The 20274-nt window shown below is 36.4% G+C and overlaps 1 long non-coding RNA gene across 1 annotated transcript; it reads right to left on the bottom strand.

The window, feature by feature from the left end:
- Positions 1–6858: 6858 nt before the first annotated feature.
- Positions 6859–18166, bottom strand: LOC103258452. The gene is made up of 3 exons (XR_504182.1): positions 18042–18166; positions 17757–17909; positions 6859–11931 (listed from the first exon to the last, which is right to left on the bottom strand). It is a non-coding gene; the product is annotated as an uncharacterized LOC103258452 (long non-coding RNA).
- Positions 18167–20274: the final 2108 nt, after the last annotated feature.

The raw sequence follows: 20274 nt of genomic DNA on the forward strand, positions 1-20274 counted from the left end.
GAAGCAGAACAACTTGACATATGCTTCAGGGAAATCACCACAGCAGTTCAGGTATGGACAACCTTTGTGCCTGTTGCTATGTGGGCCTCTCAAAAAGTTAATCAGAACATCACCAGAGATAGTCAAACTATAAAAGATACTGTGAGCACAACATCTAGAAGTTTTGTTAACTAGCTGTCCACCAGACTCAGAAATTGAGTTTATCCAGTTATTAACCTTTGTTTTTCTTTTTTTTCCATGCAACTGCACTCCAGTCTCGGCGACAGAGTGAGACACCAACTCAAAAACAACAACAACAAAAAACCAAAAGTAAATTAGAGAGAAAGAAAGAGAGAGAGAGAATATTCACTTTCCCAAGGTAGGGGAGAGCAGAGTGGTTTTTAAAGAGAGGCCTGAAAGACGGTGACGCGCAGTGAGACTCAACACCCGTTAAGGCCAAGAGATTTAATGGGGATGAGCGCGGTGGCTATGGAACCTGAGAATCAGGCTGCAGCGTGGAGGCAGGGGTGTGGCAGGTTTTATAGAAATTTAAAGCGACCTGTCGGCAGGTGAGGCATTTTTGGGATTGGCGGGGGCTTTCATGGGCATGGGAATGGTGGGCTTTGTTGTGGAAGAAGAACCTGGAAAGCCTTGTCCGAGCCTACATGTTAGTTTGTCCTAGTGCCTTCTTAGGCGGGAGCGCCATTTTAGGCAGGGGCCGGGGTTTAGGCCTCTTTCCAGGAAATGGAGGGGATGTGGCTCTACTTGTGGCTGGTGGTGGCCCTTCAAGACCACTTTGTCAGATTCCTTTCTACAGTTAAATGTCCTTTTTTTTTTTTTTCAAAAAGATGAAGATTGCCGTATACACCTATGTTATGTTTATTAAGCATGTCGGTAAATGAACTCTAACATCTAATGATTTGAGGGCTGCCCTATTGGTACCTTCATTACTTAAGATTTGATTAAACTTCAGAAATAAAGGTAATTTGGCTTTTGTTTCTATAGATGTAGCAGTCTTGGTAACAGCAGTCTAAGACAGCTCACCAGGTATCAAGGTGAGCTGTCTTAGAGCTCACAGGCAGAAAATGACTCTGACCATGAACAACTCAGACAAGGCTTCATTGTCTTCTGGTCATTTGTCCAATAGTTTCTACTGGTAGGAAAAGGGTTCTTAGATCATGTAAAAAGGTGTTGTGTTGACCTCAGCTGGAGTTTTTCAAATTGTATTTTACAGAGTTGAGAAAGTTTTTTCAGGTTTCTGGTCTGGCATGTAAGGAGCTTGGAAGTTTCAATCTGCCTTAACAAGTAAAAAGCTGAAGAAACTGAAAATCAATAATTCTTCTGTATGAGAAGTAAGGTCACAGGACAATCTCTGTTCACAAAATTGGAGAGACAGACAGATGGATATAGAGAATTACAATTTACTGGAGCAAAAACCTCCACAGGAACAAGTGTCTGGGGAGGAAAACCTAAACTATAATTGATGAATTGCTGGAAACTCAGTGTGAACACATCTGAGAGTTCAAAACTCCATGGGGTCCAGTCATAGTGAGGACTCCTCCCACTCCGGGTTTTTAAGTTTTGCTTACACACCAGGCTAAGACAGTGAAAATAGGAAAGAAAATCCCCTTGTGCCTTTGGTGGGGAGAAAAAAAGTAACCATTTTGAAACATGCCAGAGCATTCTGTTCTTTTTAACAAGGGCTGCTTTCAAGCAAAACGGTTTTACCAGAGCCTGACTTACTGGGGTTTTATCAGAGCCTAATTGACCTGGGGGAGGGGAATACCCAACTCCAGTCTGCCCTATCCTTTCAAGTGGGGGAGGAAAATACCCAACTCTAGCCTTCTCTAGCTGTCCTTTCCCACGTAGGGAGAAAGATCTGAGAAGTACTGTGAAGTTTACAGCCCAGGGGCACAGGCTCATTAAAAGTCTGAAACTTAATCATAGAACTGTATGTTGCTTCCACTTCCCCCAAACCTTACCAGCATATCACTAAAGGGTTTTTTTTTTAAACCAAAGTTCTTTTTAACCTAGTATATTGTGTCCAACTTACAACAAAAAAAATAAAAAAATAGATACTAAAATGCAGTTTCAAAAGACAAAGCAGGTGTCAGAACCAGACTCAGATATCAGAGGGATGTTGAAATTATCAGACCAGGAATATGAAAGAACTATGAATAATATGCAAAGGGCTCTAATAGAACAAGTAGACAACGAAGACAGATGGTTGATGTAAGCAGAGAGATAGAAATTCCAAGAAAGAACCAGAAGTGCTAGCGATCAAACACACTATAAAAGAAATGAAGAATGTCTTTGATGATGGGGTCATTAGTAGACTGGACACAGCTCAAGAAATAATCTCTGAGCTTGAGGATATGCCAAAACAGGAAAAAGAGAGAGAAAAAGACAAAAAAATAATAAAACAAATACCAAAACAGGATCTCCAGGAACTGTGAGGTAACTACGAAAGGTGTAATGGGAACATAAGGGAAACAACAGATGGAGAAGAAAGAAAGGAACAGAAGAAATATTTGAAGGAATAATTTCCCTAAAGTGATGTGAGAAGTGAAACCACAGATCTAGGAAACAGAATAAATATCAAAACATCAACAAACTAAAACAAAAAACAAACAAAAAAATACCTTGGCATATCATATTCAAACTACTGAAAATAACAGATAAGACAATCTTGAAAGAACTAAAGGGAAAAAAACACCTTAGTTTAGAAGAATAAAAATAAGAATTACATTTGACTTCTCCTCAGAAAACATGCAAGCCTGAAAAGAATGAAGTGAAATATTTAAAGTGTTAGAAGAAAAAGACCCCACTAACCTAAAATTCTGTATCTTGAGAAATTATCCAACAAAAATAAGAAATAAAGACTTTTATAGATAAATTGAGGGGATTTGCTGTTTGTAGATCTGCCTTGCAAGAAATGTTAGTAGGAATTCTTTATGGAGAAGGAAAATGGTATAGGTCAGAAGCTCAGATACCTAAAGAATGGAGAACCATTAGAAATGGAATGAGTGAAGGTAAGTTAAAAACTTATATTATTCTTAATTTGACAAATGATAGAAAAAATCCAAATTCTGCCAAAATATGTTAGGCTTATTCTGAGATAAATATGAGTTTCCTTGGCCTGTGGCATATTCCCAAGACATCTTGAGAACATGTGATCAAGGTGATTATGTTAGGGCTTGGTTTTGTATCTTTTAGGGGCACAGAAGCTTACAGGCAAGGACGTAGATTGATACATGCAAAGTTTACATTTTGGTTTGGCCCAGAAAGGTGGGCCAAACCTCTTGCCTCTGCCTTCCAAAGCGCTGGGATTACAGGGTTGAGCCACTGTGCCTGGCCCAGTCACTTTATTCACTAGATGAATTCACCAATTAAAATAACACAACAGATTCCTTTTTAAAGTGATGATTCCAGCCTTCTAACACAATAGCTTCTAAGTTATTGTGTGCTTTAAAAAATCATCTGGAGTTCTTGCTGAAAATAGTTTCTTGGGTTGTATCCCCAGAGAATGATTCAATAGGTCCAGGTGAGGTCCCCAGATTTGCATTTATAACAAACTCACAGGGGATGCCAGTGCTGAGTCTGAGGACCATTATTGGAGAACCACCATGCTAAAGTATTTGTTTTGTGATTTTAGTATATATTTGTGAAAAGTAAAAGTAAATCATGCCAAAATTTTTTGTGTAAAAAAATTACCTGCATGCTGATCACCTGAAATTTTTTTTTCTTTTTAGTGTGGTGAAAAGATGTATTCAGAATTAGCCAGCTGGACTCAGTTTAGATGATCTCAATTTTTTTGGCAACATCCAGACATCATAATCAGGAACCAGTTGAACATAATGCCGCCTTCTCTCCATCAGGCCCAAACAGGGTGATGACATTGGCAACATCAGTGACATAGAGCTCCTTCCTAGCCTGTTTTATCCGGTGCTTGTTGGCTTTAACATCTACAATGAACACAAGTGTGTTGTTGTTTTCTATTAGTGGTCAGGGAAACCTTGCTGATGTATTGTGGTCAAGCTTGTTTCTCCTGGGGGTGCTGTTCTGAGAATATTTGGTCTGTCTCTGGGGCTGCAGTGTCTTGGGCCTCTGGAAGGTGCGTGTTGTGTGGATCTTTTATTTCCTTTTTGGCCTTCAGTGCCATTTTGTGAAAAGGCCTGAAATTAGATTTAGTAGGTGCAGTGGATAAGTACATGAAAAATTAAGGGTTAAAAAATAGCTCAGTGTTTCATACTACATTCATGGCAACTATAATGAGCTTAATTTCAATATAGCCAGTTAGGGAAGGGGTAATGTCACTGTTTTGTTTGGAGAAGATTTAAAAAATTACTTTTTAAATACTAAAGGATGTTAAATGAAAGGTTACTGATATTCTAAAATCATTTTTACTTCTTGACTGTGAGATCACATAAACAGAAATTGTAGACTAAATTCTATTAATCTGGAGAATATGGGGAGGCTATTTTTTCATCAACTGCCATTCAGGAGGGTGTTTATGGAAAGAGGGGAAGAAAGGAAGGAGGACAGCAGACTTAGCCAGATCAGCTCAAATCACTCTGGTCAGTTGGGATGACATATGTCAAAAAACCTGTGCTCCTGTCGCTAGTAGTTTTTCCTAGGAAGGGAGTTTACAAGCAAACTGCCTGTGCTTTGAACACTCTGACCTTAGCAGTAAGAGGGACAAGATATGGATGATGGCACTAATAATAACCAACAATTCTCCAGCCCTTAGTATTAATCAATAAAACTCTAACAACACATAATCGAGGTGAATAGTAACATTATTTTATGGCAATAAAAATAAGGCAAAGAGTACTTCAGTAATTTAGGTTACTAGGCAGCATATGGAAAAACTAGGATTCAAATCCAGATGATTTGAGGGCAGGTACAGGGGCTGAGCCAAGAGGATCACTTGGGATCAGGAATTTGAAACCACCTTGAGCAACACAATGAGACTCCATCTCTATAAAACAACAGCAAAAGAAATTAGCTGGTTGTGGTGGTACAAACCTGTAGTCACAGCTATTCTGGAGGCTGGTGTTCAGGAGGTCAAGGGTGCAGTGAACTATGACTGTGCCAGTGCACTCCAGCCTGGATAACAGAGCAAGACCCTGTTTCTTTAAACAAAAAATAAGAAAGAAAACAACAAATCTAGATGACTTGAATTCAGTTAACCTCTTAAACAATGTACTATATTGTCTCATATTTTAGAAGAATCCCTACATCAAAGTTTTCAGAATTTGTTTCTGTAGTTCAAGATGAGGTATCTGATCGTTTTTCTATATATTCTTTAAGTTATAATGCAGGAATTCCATAATTTCTGTTTTGTAATCTATCTCCATAGGCCTGAAGGGGTGACATTCCAAATGAGTAGAGAGAGAGGAAGACTTGGAATAGTCATTGCAGAATAGAGTTTTGTATAACTTTCTAGTGTGATGTTGGGTAAGTCACAAAAATGTTCTAATTTAAGTTTTACTATCTGGAAAAGGATGATAGTGTTTACCTCACAGGATTGGACAAATAAATGAGTTTTCTGATCACAGATAATAGATGTGTACTGTACTATTCAGGTGTCCATTGTTCAAGTGTGTGGATAATTTATATGTAATTTATGGGATTTTCTTTGTTCTTTTTGTTGAGTTGGAGTCTCACTCTGTCGCCCAGACTGGAGTACAGTGGCACGCTCCAGCCACCGCAGCCTCGACCTGCTGGGCTCCGGCGATCCTTCCGCCTCAGCCTTTCAAGTAGCCAGAACTACAGGCGTGCGCTACCTCCCCCGGCTAATTTTTGATTTATTGTAGAGAGGAGGTCTCACCAAGTTGCAAGGGTTGGTCTTGAACCTGCGGGCTCAGGCAATCCACTTGCCTCGGCCTCCCAAAATGCTAGGATTACAGGCCGAGCCACCAAATCCAGTCATTTATGGGATTTTCAAGGGTCGTTTTCATTGTGGGATTTTTGCCTTACCTACTGACATTAAAATTTTTGATTAGCTGCACCTCCACGGTAAACCTTTAAATGAGAGTAGGTCTAATGTCTTCAGAGGACCTCCTTGGGCTGTTTCTGAGGCTCAGGATGACACACACCTAACTATAGAGACAGGTCTAGTAACTTCCCATGTCAAACAAGTGTACGTTTGCTAATAAAAGCTATGGATGGGGCAGAATGGCAACAAAGAACAACAGAGTCCCCAGTGGAACTGTCAGCTGACCGTTCAGCAGGTATCTAGTTTTCACTATAAAACAACAACCACAGATAATTTTTGACATCTCATCTTAATGGTTTATGTCCACCTCTGGTTATGTTAATAATCAGAACTTCGGCCGGGCTCGGTGGCTCAGCCTGTAATCCCAGCGCTTTACAGGCCGAGGCGAGTAGATTGCCTGAGCCCGCAGGTTCGAGACCCAACCGGGCAACTTGATGAGACCTCATCTCTACAATAAATTAAAAAAACTTAGCTGGGCATGGTAGTGCATGCCTGTAGTTCCCGCTACTTGGAAGGTTGAGGCGAAAGGATCGCCGGAGCCCAGCAGGTCAAGGCTGTGGTGGCCGGGAGTGTGCCACTGCATTCAGGTCTGGGTGACAGAGTGAGACTCCAAATCAAAAAAAAAAAAATCAGAACTTCAAGGGTTCCTAAGCATCACATTTCAAAGTTTTATATTTACTATTTAGGATAATTCCTTTTTTTTGGCTGTTACAAAATAGTTTTAAAGATAACTGAGTTTATTCATAATCAAAATAAGTAAAATAATATACAATAGACCTGCATTAATATAGAGTAGCAGACTGTCTTTGTAGATGCTTTAACTATGTAACTTACATCCAAGGACAAGAATTAGAGAAAATAAAGAAGTGCAAGGAAAGTGAGTAATGAATTATCTTAACTTTTATTTGATTATTTTCATTTACAGTTCTGGCACTGACACTTTTTTAAAAAAAGGTTTTAATTTTATGTAAAGATTGAACTTCAATAAAATAACTTAAAAAACATTTACATGTATATCACTAAATCTCCATAAAATATACAATACTTTTGATACAGCATAGGCTAGGATGACTTTGAAGGAAATGGTACATAGTCATAATTTTTAAGAGATATGTCACTTGTGGGAATAAATATTTATATTGATTTACCAAGACGTGAATTATTAAATACTATATAACATGCACTCAGAAATTAAAATATATAGTTTGAAATACATATATTTTAAAAGCATAAAACTGTGTTTTAATTTAGTCTAGATGTACATTAAAGCTTCTAGATAGAAATTTGAATGTTTATTACAAATAAAAGATACTATCACATCAACTGAGATATAGTCCAAAGGCTGCCAGGAAACAGTTTGGACATGTGGAATGTAAATTTCTACTTTGGCTAAAGACTCATCTTTTTTAACCTTTAAATGAGATGGAATGATGTTAAATTTGCTAAAATGTTAAAACTTTACAAAACATTGTTTTTTAATTTTAAGTACTCATTAGCTGCATGGTCCACTTCTTTTTTTCATTTATATTGATATGACAGAAATCAAACGCATGAACTTAACTGTCTAAAATAAAAATCTAAATATTACTGCTAAATGAAAGTATTTAAAATTTCATAGACCAAATTACTCAAGTACAACAGACTGTATTTTATACATATAAAGTAAAGATTTACAGGAATTACACTGTTTTACACTCACAGGAAACTTATAAGGATAAAATGCTTTCATGTACTTCTGAACATCAACAATCTTACAAAACACCTCTCTGATGATTACTGTCATACAAAAATTTCCTTCTCTGAATAGACAATATACAAGAAAGACTTAGTAGCATTTAGCAGTTTGGCATTTTTAAATGAATGCTATTTCTAGAAAATAGCAATATTGCTCACCTAGAAGAACTGAACATACTGACAAATTATACACTGCTACAACCTGAACCATTTCATCAAATTAGCTTAACATTACATGAGACTAGGAAGATTGATAAAAGTGACAGAAAGCAGGATGCTAAAATGAATCCAGGAACAATTCTGAGTCTTCTTATTGGCAGCAGCTACATATGAGCTGTAAATTTTACTTAGTACATTTTACTATAAAAGCATATGTTATGAATTCTCTGCTCCTGGTCTAGTATATCATCTAATTCTTTTATTCCTAGTTAGTGAAAAGATGTTAATTTGGTAACTGAAAACTTGCCATAACAACTGAGTTGTTAGGTACTTAGTATAATTTGATATTTTATAACTTGAGAAATGGTAAAAAATCTGATTACAACAAAACATCCCATTAATTTTATTTTTTAAACTACTGAACTGATGAGATAAACTTAATCCTCCAACTCTCCCTACTATATTACAGAATTTATAAACTATATTAGTGTCATTAAGTTGTAGACTTTTAAAATATAAATGTATGGATTGCATTTTCTAAGATGTCTTTCTACTACCCCTCTTCTGGATCTGTGAGTTATTATAATACATTTTCAATTTTACTATGCTATTTAAAAGCAAAAGAGTAAGTTGTCATATTTTTCCTGATCATCCTTCCTCTGTATAACAGATAACTGAAATTACAGTAAAAATTTTATAAATTCCTTGATTTAACTGATTTCCCATTTTAGAGTAAATAACCAACCTAAATGATATTTAGACTCTTATGTAGTAAAATGTGGTTCAGTGATAAAATAAATTATGAAAAAGCACTCAGTATTTTCATAGCATTTTCAATCAGGGAACTAACTACTGCATATGGGTGGGAACAAAATTTAAAATAGAAACATTACCTTTTACTATTTAAATCTTCTGCTGTTAAATATAATCATATTTTGGGTAACGACTGACTAAGTTAGGTGCAACAATAAAAATAATTAAGAATGTTTACATCGAAGAAAAACATTAACGGCAAATCTTTTTGACATCACATTCAGCCTTATGTGTTTAATATGCAGGTGAAATAATGTATTAAGTCTAGTGCAGATCAGCCATCCAGCTAAGCCTTGATAGGGATCAGGACTTTCTTCACTATAACATACTATACCTCTATTGAATCTGCAGAATGTTTAGAAGGAAACCTATAATTTTGGTTGAAAGCATGATGCTTAATCTGTTTCTGTTTCTGTTTTAATATGATAGGTAAGATCACATCATATATAAATTGTCCTACAAAATATATATTTGTTGATGTTTCAAGTGGAATGTTTTCAAGTTGATAGTGGTAGCCAAATATACTGAGAACTTAAAAGATGCATAATATAAAAAAACCTCCAAAATTTAAACATTTAATTTTTAATATACTATAAATGTTCACCAAATCTAAAAATAATACCCTAATTGTATAAGGTTCCTTTTCAAGAAGTTATTTGTTTCTAAAAAGTTATAAATAATTTTTATATTGTGCCTCTCTCTTATACTTCAAAGATAAGGAATATTATCTTTATCACTATATAAATAAATAGTCCTTTAAAGAAGGGGCTGAGGAATGGGGGGGAGAACTGTGGCTAATTTTCCCTGTTACTATGTGCATTTGTGGATATAAAGTTGAAAACATCATTTTCTTATGTCAGGGAGAACAGGCCATGTTCTGCTTTAGGAAATAATAAGAGTCCAGTTGCTCCTTTAATAAAGTAACTGTGCATCAGCCCAGCTGAGTATATAAATATATAGTTAAGGCTATGTATATAATAAAAAGAAGAATTGAGGCAATTATTTGGATAAATCAGAAAAATAAATTTTTAGAGAGCACTTTGTCTAAATATTTTTTCTCCCCATTATATTTTGATTGTACCACACAGTAGCTCATTTTCCACTTCACTTTATCTGTGTAAAATATGGGATAAGAACTATCAATGAAATAACAATTTTCTCTATTACATACTGTCTATTTTTCTGGGGAAAACAATCAATACTAATATCCTCTTAGAAATCAATTGTCAAAGCATCTAATTCAAAGAAAAAAACCCTCTCTGTAACCTTTTAAAAACAATATGAGACAACCAAAGGGAGAAAACCTTTTTTTTTGGTTAAAGGATTTTTTTTTTAGGGTGCTAACGTGACTCCTTAAGCACATATTGTACCCCACATGACTTAAGGAATGAACTCCTTGGCTATATTCTCAGCTTGATAATTGTGATAGGAACAAAATTAGACAGCCACCTTTTCTCTCCAAATATGTGTCTTTTTAGATGTTTTAGAGCCATTTAAAAATGCATCAAACTAATACATTCCTAAATGGTCACAGAAGATTCATTCATATTTTTACTGGAACTAGCAAGTAATTTTGTACATGCTGTATAAAGAACAAAAATTAAGAAGTCAGTGATGAATTACCATAAAAAACAACACTTTGGAAAGACATTGTAGAAATACAGTAAGTCAGCATTTCTTATAGACGTGCTATATTAGAACCATTAATCTGTTCCAATAGGAAATCTCAATTTTTAGACAAGAAGGAAAAAAAATTCAAGCCAAGAATGAGAAAAAGAAAACACAGAGACAAATCTATGCATCTTCCTTTTTTTTGGTAAATTGTCAGGGAAAATGATAAAAGGTGTGCATAATAAAACCTAGTTTATGCTCAGAGTAAAAAAAGACAAGTACAATTAAGTAAAAAAATGTGACAGTTTCCTTAGGAAGAGTTAATAAAGTTAAGAAAAAAAGTCCCATTATTTTAATTAAACAAACATCAATGACAGCAGGATTATTTCTGCCATTGATTTCCTTCCTCCTTTTTTGTTTCAGAAATTATTGGATTAAAAGGGAAAAATAGTCTGCTTGCAGCTATTTATATAACACAAATGAAGGCACAAAATAGTAAGACTCCAGAGCCAATGAGGAAGGTGTGATGATTTTGGCATGAACAAAACTGACCCTGATATACAGTTAAATATCTGGCACTACTTTGCATTTATAATTGTATACCTAAGTGACTCACCAATTAGGGATTTATAAAAGTCTTTGCTTCTTTCTGACAAAATGTACTTCTCAAAAGTTGCTAGCTTATCTGTGCAAATGTATACTAATCACTGATGCAAAAAACATGTACAAAAATAACCCCCAAAAGACCTGCTTTTAATAATGTTCATAAGACCCTAGGCAGAGTCAGTCTCTGAAGAATTCTAAATATTGGAATTGGAAAGGGAAACCAAAATGTGGACTCCAAGGAGATAAGGACAGCTGTGCCCTTGTTGGAGGCACTTTTGAGTTTACTGATGAAAGCTAAATGGAATTTACTTTCTAACAGCTGATCACAGATAAGCTACTACTCCTTAGGGAAATTTAGGGCCAATAGGCCATGTTTAGACATAGAACACCATTGGACCAACTCCCAGAATCCTTTATAAATATAGCATACATATGTAATTTGGCTAGATTAGCACTGACTATTGCCACTAATAATTATATATGGTCTTAGGAAAAAGGATACCACTGAAGTCACTGGGTACAATATTCATTTTAGACTATCTTAGGGAGGGATTACACACATTTGCTCAAGAATTATTAGATTAAAATCTCTGTAAATATATATATTTTATATTTCTCCTTGTGAAAAAAAAACCTGTCATTATGGTTGTATCATCTTCCTAATCAGATATTCTAGAATATGAAGTCATTCAAAATCTAGACTGTGGAAAGAACCAGATTAGAAGCAGGGCAGTGAGGTCACCAACTGCTGTTCTTCTCCCCCAAGTTTGTTAAATAACTAAATATATCAGCAGCTGAAAATTATTCCACATCAGAAGCATCATTGTCAGAAAGATGATAGTTACTTCCCTTTACCCGAATATATTCAATATATCTCCCTTCATCAGAATCTGAAGTGCCACATGTACATAGCCTGTTGTCAAAGAGTGATTCAATTTCCTCTAGTTTTTTCCCTTTGGTCTCAGGAAGACAGCCATAGATGAAAAGGAGTCCCACAGCAGCAAATCCAGCATAGAGGAAGAAGGCCCCTGCAATGGAAAATAATAGATATTTGTATATGAATATATGCAGAGAGGCTTAATTTGAAAAGAGTACTTGATTTTGATTTTTTAAAAAAATATTCAGCCATGCATAACCACAGTATGAAATGGGACCAAAAAATTATTACCAATCTGGCTTACTCTAATTGTTCTAACTCTGTGAATATAATATAGTTTGTCTTTCTAAATTCAAGTTGAGAAACTCAAGTCATGTAATGCCAAATTTAAGAAGAATCAAGATCAGGCTCAGATGTAAGTTCTGCTTGAAGCCTTTCCTCACTTCCTTGACTAGAGAGAATTGCTCTCTCCCATGTGCTTTCAGAGTACTTTGTTGAGACCCTTATCATAATAATCAAGAAGTATAGGCATATGTGCGCATTTATGTTTGCTTGTTTGCTACATTAGAAGCATTTAAAGTCAGGAGAAATTCCTTTCTTATTCATCTTGCATTTCTAGAACCCAGTAGGGGGGAGGCCCCCCAAAAAACCATAAATATTTTTTGGAGGGCAGGCCCCTTGTAGTACTGGCTTCCCCCCGCTAGGTAGGTATTCTAGAAATCCATCAGAATCAGTGTACTGGCTAGCGTTGTGAGAGGTTGTGTTCAGCTTCAGTTAATTTTTTCTTTTTGAGATTCTTTCAACGCTTTTGCCTGTTTTATTATGGGTGATTTGCAAGCAAAGGGAAACATTTTTCCAATGCGGAAGAAGTGAAACCAAAAAAAAAATGGCAGAAGCACTAAAAGGCATCTCATAGTATATTGCATCAAATGGAGAGTACTTTGAAGGTGACTGAAATTTAAATATGTAAGAATAAAAACCACAATTTTTTATATATAAATTCTAGGGGCTTTTTAAGGGTCTCCCTTGTGCAATGATGGGATTGCTGAATTAATGCCTCAGTGGAGTACATGGTAACTCCATTCTTCCAGTTTCTTATGTTCGAAATCTTAGAGTCATCCTTGACTTTTCTCTTACTCTCACACCCAATATCGAATCTAAAAGAAAATCCTCTTGAATCTACCTTCAGAATATAACCCAAAGATGGCCATGCTACACCACTTTCACAGATATCTGTGATCTGAAAGCCATCCTCTCTCATCTGTGCAATTGCAGTAGTATCCTAATTGGTTTCCTTGTTCCTTCTCTTGGATCCCTATTGTCCATTTTTTTTCCCACAGCACATATCATCATCTGACATACTATTAAGTTTGCTAATTTGTTTTGGTTCCCTCCACTAGAATGTAGGCTCAATGAGGTTAGAGAATTTTGTTTTACTATAAGATTGTGCATGTCAGTGCAGCATAGCCCCAGATACACAAAATTCTACCTGGTTGTATTTTCTAAGTGTCAACACTGCAAGCCAAGATGGATGAGATGTATGATGACATTTTTTCTGAGATGGCCTTTTTAATAATCAGATTCTCAGTTTAAATATAAGAACCTATAGTTTTACTTTTGATGGTAGAAAACAACAAACTCTAACCCTACCTTATTTTGGGCCTTTGGTTCAGACCATCCTGTATATGGGGATGGAAGATAAAAAACTGTGTGACAAATGGCTAAATAAAGAGTATAACATTGGGAGTTGGAAGATCTGGTCTTAAGTTTTGGCTATATGACTTCTGGATAGCCACTTTACCTCTTCTCTGGGCCTCAACTGCCTCATTAAGTAAAATAAGATAGCCTCTCAGCTCCTATTAAAGTGCTGGCAGTTTATGAGTTTATAAATCTTACAGCCAAAATCATGTACAAGTAAAGGAGAGATACTTGAGAGGGAGACATGCTCTTCTCTTTCAGTGGCAAAGTGGTCTCCTTTTGGGCAGGGTCTATGGGCTTGTCTTTGGGCTCCCAGTGACTATACAGTGCCTGACAGGGTCCAGAGCAGCAGTTCCCAACCTTTTTGACATCAGGGACTGGTTTAGTGGAAGACAAATTTTTCATGGGCCTGGGGAGTCAGGGAGGTTTCAGGATGATTCAAGTGAATAATTTTTATTGTATACTTGGATCAAGGATCAAGGAAAACTATGGGGGAAACATGTTGCTGAATTGGCCACCCAACAGAATCTGCTCTGTGAAATGTGGAGCCATGAGAAAACAAAAAGTGAACAGAGATAAATTATGAGATATTAGAAAAAACATCAACAGGTTAACTAAATCTAGACAGTTTTTCAGAGCCATATAATTCATTAAGGAGCTGGACTTCTATTAAAAAATTCCCTTTGTTTATAAACTACAGCTCTATTTACAAATATAAAACTTTATTTCATTTTTTTGGTTCATGTTAAACCCTGTAAGGTTATTTTTTTGTGGCTTATACTTGAGAAACAATAGAAAATATCCTGAAAGAAGTGATAAAAGCTATAAAAGAAAAAAGAAATAATCAGAAAAGAATACAAGGTTATCTGAATGCATGACTGAGTGTTACACTGCAGTAAGAAAAGGCTACATGTCTCTGAGAATGTGGACCTAAAAGTCACATAACGGCCCAGGCTGAATCCTTAGGTAGAGTTTCTGAAATTTTCTTGAATTCGGTCTCAAATGATTAGGGAAGAAAGTTGCTATCAAGAGGTAGGGTAAGATTAATGTAACTAATTAATTGGGAATGTTTTCATTAAAAGTGTGATATTGATAAGCTAAGAGTTCTCTAATTGTTGGAGAATGTGGGAATTTTGACAAAAAAAAAAGAAAGGAGATGCCCTGTGTTGTTGTACAGTTGCAGTAAAACTGTAGAAGTGGGAACAGAAATGGAATCTTTAGCAGAAGGGGACAGGACAAAGAAAGGATGGTAGTTATGATGATGATACAGAAAAACAAGTGCAGATGGTAAGATATTTTACAGTAAACCAGACTGCTAAACTACAATATCTATAACTGAGCAAGCCCAGTTTGGCTTTATAATTATACTATTTTATCTTTATCATTATCTTTCACAAGATAATGAACAGTAGCATAATTAGAAGTAACAAATCAAATTTGTTGGTGCTACACTCTTACAGTTAAAAACAATTAGTGGGTTAGGAGGATTCCTTTTTTTTTTTTGAGTAGGAGTCTCACTCTGTCACCCAGGCTAGAGGGCATTAGCATGCTACCGGCTACCGTAGCTTTGACCTGCTGGGCTCAGGCGATTCTTCAGTCTTTCAAATAACTGGAACTACAGGCACAGACTACCATGCCCAGTTAAGTTTTTTATTTATTGTAGAGATGAGGTCTTGACAAGTTGCCCAGGCTGGTCTCAAACCTGTGGGCTCAGGCAATCCTCTCACCTCGACCTCCCAAAGTGCTGGGATTATAGGCGTGAGCCACCATGCCTGGCCAGGAGGATTCCTCAAGTCAATGACAGATTCTTGCATGTGACCCAGATTCCCAAAGCTGACAAGGTCATTTTATAAAATCTGAGGACTCCAAAGCAGGCAAATGCCACACTACCTGCTAAGTATAGATTCTGCTGGTGAGATCTGTGGTTAGGAGTATGGGCATGCCAGGGAACCAGTGACCTGCTCCATGTCACGGTCAAGTCAATAAAGTAGCTCACTTTCTCCATTATTCTCTCTTGGAATGAAAATGAAAAATAAAACGTCTACAACGAGTCTGTCAGGATTGTTGAACAGTATAGATGTTCCTCAGCTTTATTCTAAAGGATATAAATCTTGTAAGAGTCCTATATTAAGTTCCAGATTAAAACCAATATTTCATTGAATTAGACAAATTGAGGAATCAAAGATCACGTTTGCCTGAATTTCAGTACCTTAAGAGGAGCTTTGATATTCTGCTGTCTAAAGGATCTACTTAGCCACACATGCTGTATGCAAATGGCATACTGGTAATATTTTAATGATACTTTTAAATGAATATTACTGAAGATGTGCAAAGCAGACCTGTCCAAGCAATATGGTTTTAGGAAGGAATAAAAAAATTGAGATCTTATGAAACAACAAAAAAAGGAGAAAACAAAAGAAGACATGGGTACTTCCAGAGAAATACATCATTAGGTTGTATATTTATTAAGTCAGGAATATAAAAACATATATCAGTAACGTAGAATAAAATGTCCACACAAAAAAGGGGGGGGGAACTAACCTGAACTGAAATTTTTCCCGTTACTAGAAAGTAGTAGACCGAAGGGACCAGTGCTCTGACATGAGAGAAGCTTAATGCAGAGCAAACACTTCTATTCTAACTGGAGATTTCTGAAAGAAGCCTGGTTGTGTCCTACCTACATTTTACTTCTGTTGCCTCATGATTTTCTGGCAGTTTGAAGTCAAGAAAGAGGAGCTTTGCTATCAAAATTATTATCATACAGATTTTATTATCTAGTCTATGACTTTGTACAAAAAAATGCTTTCTCAGGATGTTAGTATACATATTTGGGTCTTCAAATATTTAAGAGCTCCCAAGAGTCAGTAAATACAAATAAATATTTATTGTTCTCATACTTATCATGTCATAAAGATAAATTCATTAATCTGCATGAAAATTTTCAATTGCCAAAAGGGATAAAGCTGAATATATTAAAAAATATATATCTAGTTTAAAATGCCAGTGCATTTCCTTCCCAATAAAATATTTCTGAATGTTCTAAGTGGTGAATGGAAGAGAGAAGAGTTTATGAAGATAATAAAAGCATTAGATAAATACTATTAAATAAAAGCAAATTCAGCATGTTCAGAAGAGGGAGAAACAAATTTTTATAATGTTTCCTCATATTCAACCTTCATCTACCAAATTCATCCATGTATTTAATTCACTTGACAAACACTTTTGGATGCTTATCAGGTGAACAGGCTGTTCTGGAAGGAACTGGGAATATAAAGGTGAACAAAGCATAGTCCTGGCCCTTCAGGGATTTATGGTCGAGTAAGGTGGGTGCTGAAAGGCAGGCAAACTTATTTCTGCAAAAAGTAATTATGAGGGGCCAAAGCATGATAAGGTGAGGTGGGGAGGAGATCAGAGAAGGCCTTCCGGAAGAATGGTCTAACAGTAGGCATTCCATATATACTTCTCAGAGCCTTAGGAGCAGATGAGAACGAAAACTGCACATTTCATAATTTAGAAGCCTATGACAACCTATAAAGTCATGTGGAAATGCAGACATCCTCTTTCATTTCTAAAGTCTTTTTACTATAGTATAAACGGATTTGAAGTTGCTCTCCAAAGTATTTTCCTAACTCAGCCACTTAGCAATATTGTTTTCCTTGAATTATGGTCTCCACACATTTTCAGTTGAACACTTCTGTCACATTTACAGTTTTGGAAGTGGTAAGTGCTCGGAAGGCACTGAAATGCACATGCCTAGGCCTAAACAGCACAGATGAAACAGTGGAAGGCAGGATACACAGCACAGCACACTTTCAGCATTTGGGCAAGCTGCTTTCAACCCAGTGCTGATTCTGTTCTTGGACTTGACTCCATCCCTATCACAGGACATCTCATTGACCCTAGACTTCCTGCCTACATCTTTCTATCATTTTTCATTTTTAAGTTTCTTTGTAAAACTAAAAGCGACTCTGTGAAGATGTCCAACTGGGGAAGTGGCTGGGAGATTCTGGGGTTGGAACCCGGGGGATGGGGTGGGGGTGGGTGGTGACAGCCCTAAGCACTGAGGGACAAGAAACAGTGCTGCTTAGGAAAGGAAAATTCCTTTTTTCTTTTCCCTGACACATTTCCAGGGCCTTGGGGAAATAAGAAAGCCACACGGAGATATTTATAACAGCAAAAATATAATCATGTACTCTTTCAATCACAATTGATAGCATATCTAAAAATAGAGTAGGAAAAATAAAAATTAAGCCATGTTGGAAAAAAATATTCTCTTACCATAGTATGTAAGATATTCTGCTGTGTGTAAAAACGTCAATGAAACCAAAACATTGAAGATCCAGTTTATTCCAGATGAACAAGCATTTCCTGTACTTCTTGCCCAAAGGGGATATATTTCAGAATTCACAGTCCAAGGCATTGGTCCCATTCCTGAGATATAAAAAAAACAAAAGCACTTTAGTAAAAGAGCATGTAAGAAAATCTGAAAAATAGTAGTTTGCCTCCTCTTAAAAGAGGGAATTTAATTAATGCAACAATAGTAACAACAAAGCCTTTGTTTACCAGGTGCAAAGAAAACAAGATACAAAATAAGGCCCAGAAGTGCAGTCCAGGAGTATGGAGTGGGGCAGAAATTGTAAGCCCAAAATACGTCTTCTGTTTTGAACTTGGTTTCATTTTCACACCTGAAAAATAATGCAATATAAGTATTAACTTAATGTTTTAGGGCATAGTTGTAGAAATTCAGTGTTGTCATATTGGACGTATTTGGAAATTCCTTGATGTCTTAAGAAAAGGAGGGTCCCAAATGTTTTTTCTTGAAAAAAAAAATTAGGAATTAAATATACAGTGTTAGATACTTAAGTTCACAAAAAACTATTTAGAGCTAAATATAATTCAAGAGCAACACAAATACACTGTGTTTCATCCCCATTTAATAAAAATTAGACATGATTTCCAATTATGGAAGATGCAATAACACTACAAGACCACTGAGAGTCAATGTGTTGTGGTGGAAAGACCTTGGAATTTGCAGGCAGACGGGACAAGTTTCAAAATCAGAAAAATTACCCATCAGGCACAATGTGCACAGGTGGGGGAGTGGTGGGTACACTTAAAGCCCAAACTTAAAACCACTACACAATGTATCCATATAACCAAAAACCATTTGTACCCCCAAAAGCTACTGAAATTAAAACAAAAAATTTCAGAGCCAGATATTTTTCACTTGTAAAATGGGGATAACACCTTATAGGCTATTTTAAGGATTAGAAAGGTCATTGGTAAAGGGATGATAAGAGTAGTGGAGGGAAGCAAACACAACAGGGAACAATGGTTATTTTGGATTTCAAATAGCCATCTCCCTCCCTGCTGTGTCCTTGCTCACTTCTACATTAGTCACTTCCTGGTGACCTCGCCTTCTTATCCTACAGTGAAGCAGTGTCTGATAGTTGAGACTGAATTGGAAGTTGAATTTCCAGTTCTTTACCTTATTTACCCCTGAATGTACTACCAATCTCAAAACATTCTTTTCCACTACTGTCAACCTAGTCTACTGTTTTGCCTCCCTTGACCTTTATCTTTGAACCTTGTCATTCAAGCCCTGTTACAGTGTTTATGAACTTACCAGAACACTCCATCTGTCTTGATGATTTGGGTGCCTGTTCAGTCTACCTCCTCTCATCCTCTAGCACATTTACTTATTGTTAATTATGGCCTATATAATAAATAAGCCTCATAGTTCCTAATTTAATTTTCAAAACTACAGTGGGGGTACGTCATAGTTTGCTTGATTTGGGACTGTTTTACTTTACACTTTGAGCATTCCTTTTGCTGACTACAACCACTTTGTTTCCTAATTTCTGATAGTTTGCACCAAAACACAACCAAATCACCCATCTTAGACCATGCCAATACAGGAGATACTGCAGGCTCAGGTCCAGGCAACTGCAATAAAGTGAGTCACACCAATTTTCTTGTATCCCAGTACTTACAAAAGCTATGTTTACATTAAACTTTAGTTTATTAAGTGTGCAGTAGCACTGCCTAAAAATGTACACATTTAATTAAAAATTTATTGTTAAAAATGATAATGATCATCTTTTTCCTAGTGGAGGGTCTTGCTTTGATGTTAATGGCTGATTAGAGTTGCTGAAGGATGGGGTGGCTATGGCAATTTCCTAAAATAAGATAACAATGAAGTTGGCCATATTGATTGATTCTTCCTTTCACGAACGATTTCTCTGCAGTACACCATGCTGTTTGTAGCATTTTACCACAGTAAAACTTTCAAAATTGGAGTCAATCCTCTCAAATCCTGCCTTTGCTTTATCAACTAATTTCACATGATATTCTAAATCTTATGTTGTTATTTATAAACCTTATGTTGTTATTTCAATGTCCAGAGCACTTTCACCAGGAGTAGATTCTATCTCAGAAACCATATTCTTTGTTCATTCATAAGCAGCAACTCATTTGTTCAAGTTTTATCATGAGATTGCAGCAATTCAGTCACAACTTCAGACTCTACTTCTAGTTCTCGTGCCATTTTCACCACATCTGCAATTACTTCCTCCATTTAAAGTCATCCATAAGGGAGGGAATCAACTTGTTCCAAATTCCTGTTAATGTTGATATATAAGACCGGGCTCAGTGGCTCAGCCTGCAATCCCAGCGCTTTGGGAGGCCAAGGCGAGTGGATTGCCTGAGCCCGCAGGGCAACTTGTCAAGAACTTGTCCCTACAATAAATCAAAAACTAGCTGGGCGTGGTAGTGAGCGCCTGTAGTTCCGGCTACT

Source organism: Carlito syrichta, unplaced genomic scaffold (assembly GCF_000164805.1).
Source record: "Carlito syrichta isolate Samal-C Ts95f unplaced genomic scaffold, Tarsius_syrichta-2.0.1 Scaffold302225, whole genome shotgun sequence".
Classification (NCBI taxonomy): Eukaryota; Metazoa; Chordata; class Mammalia; order Primates; family Tarsiidae; genus Carlito; species Carlito syrichta.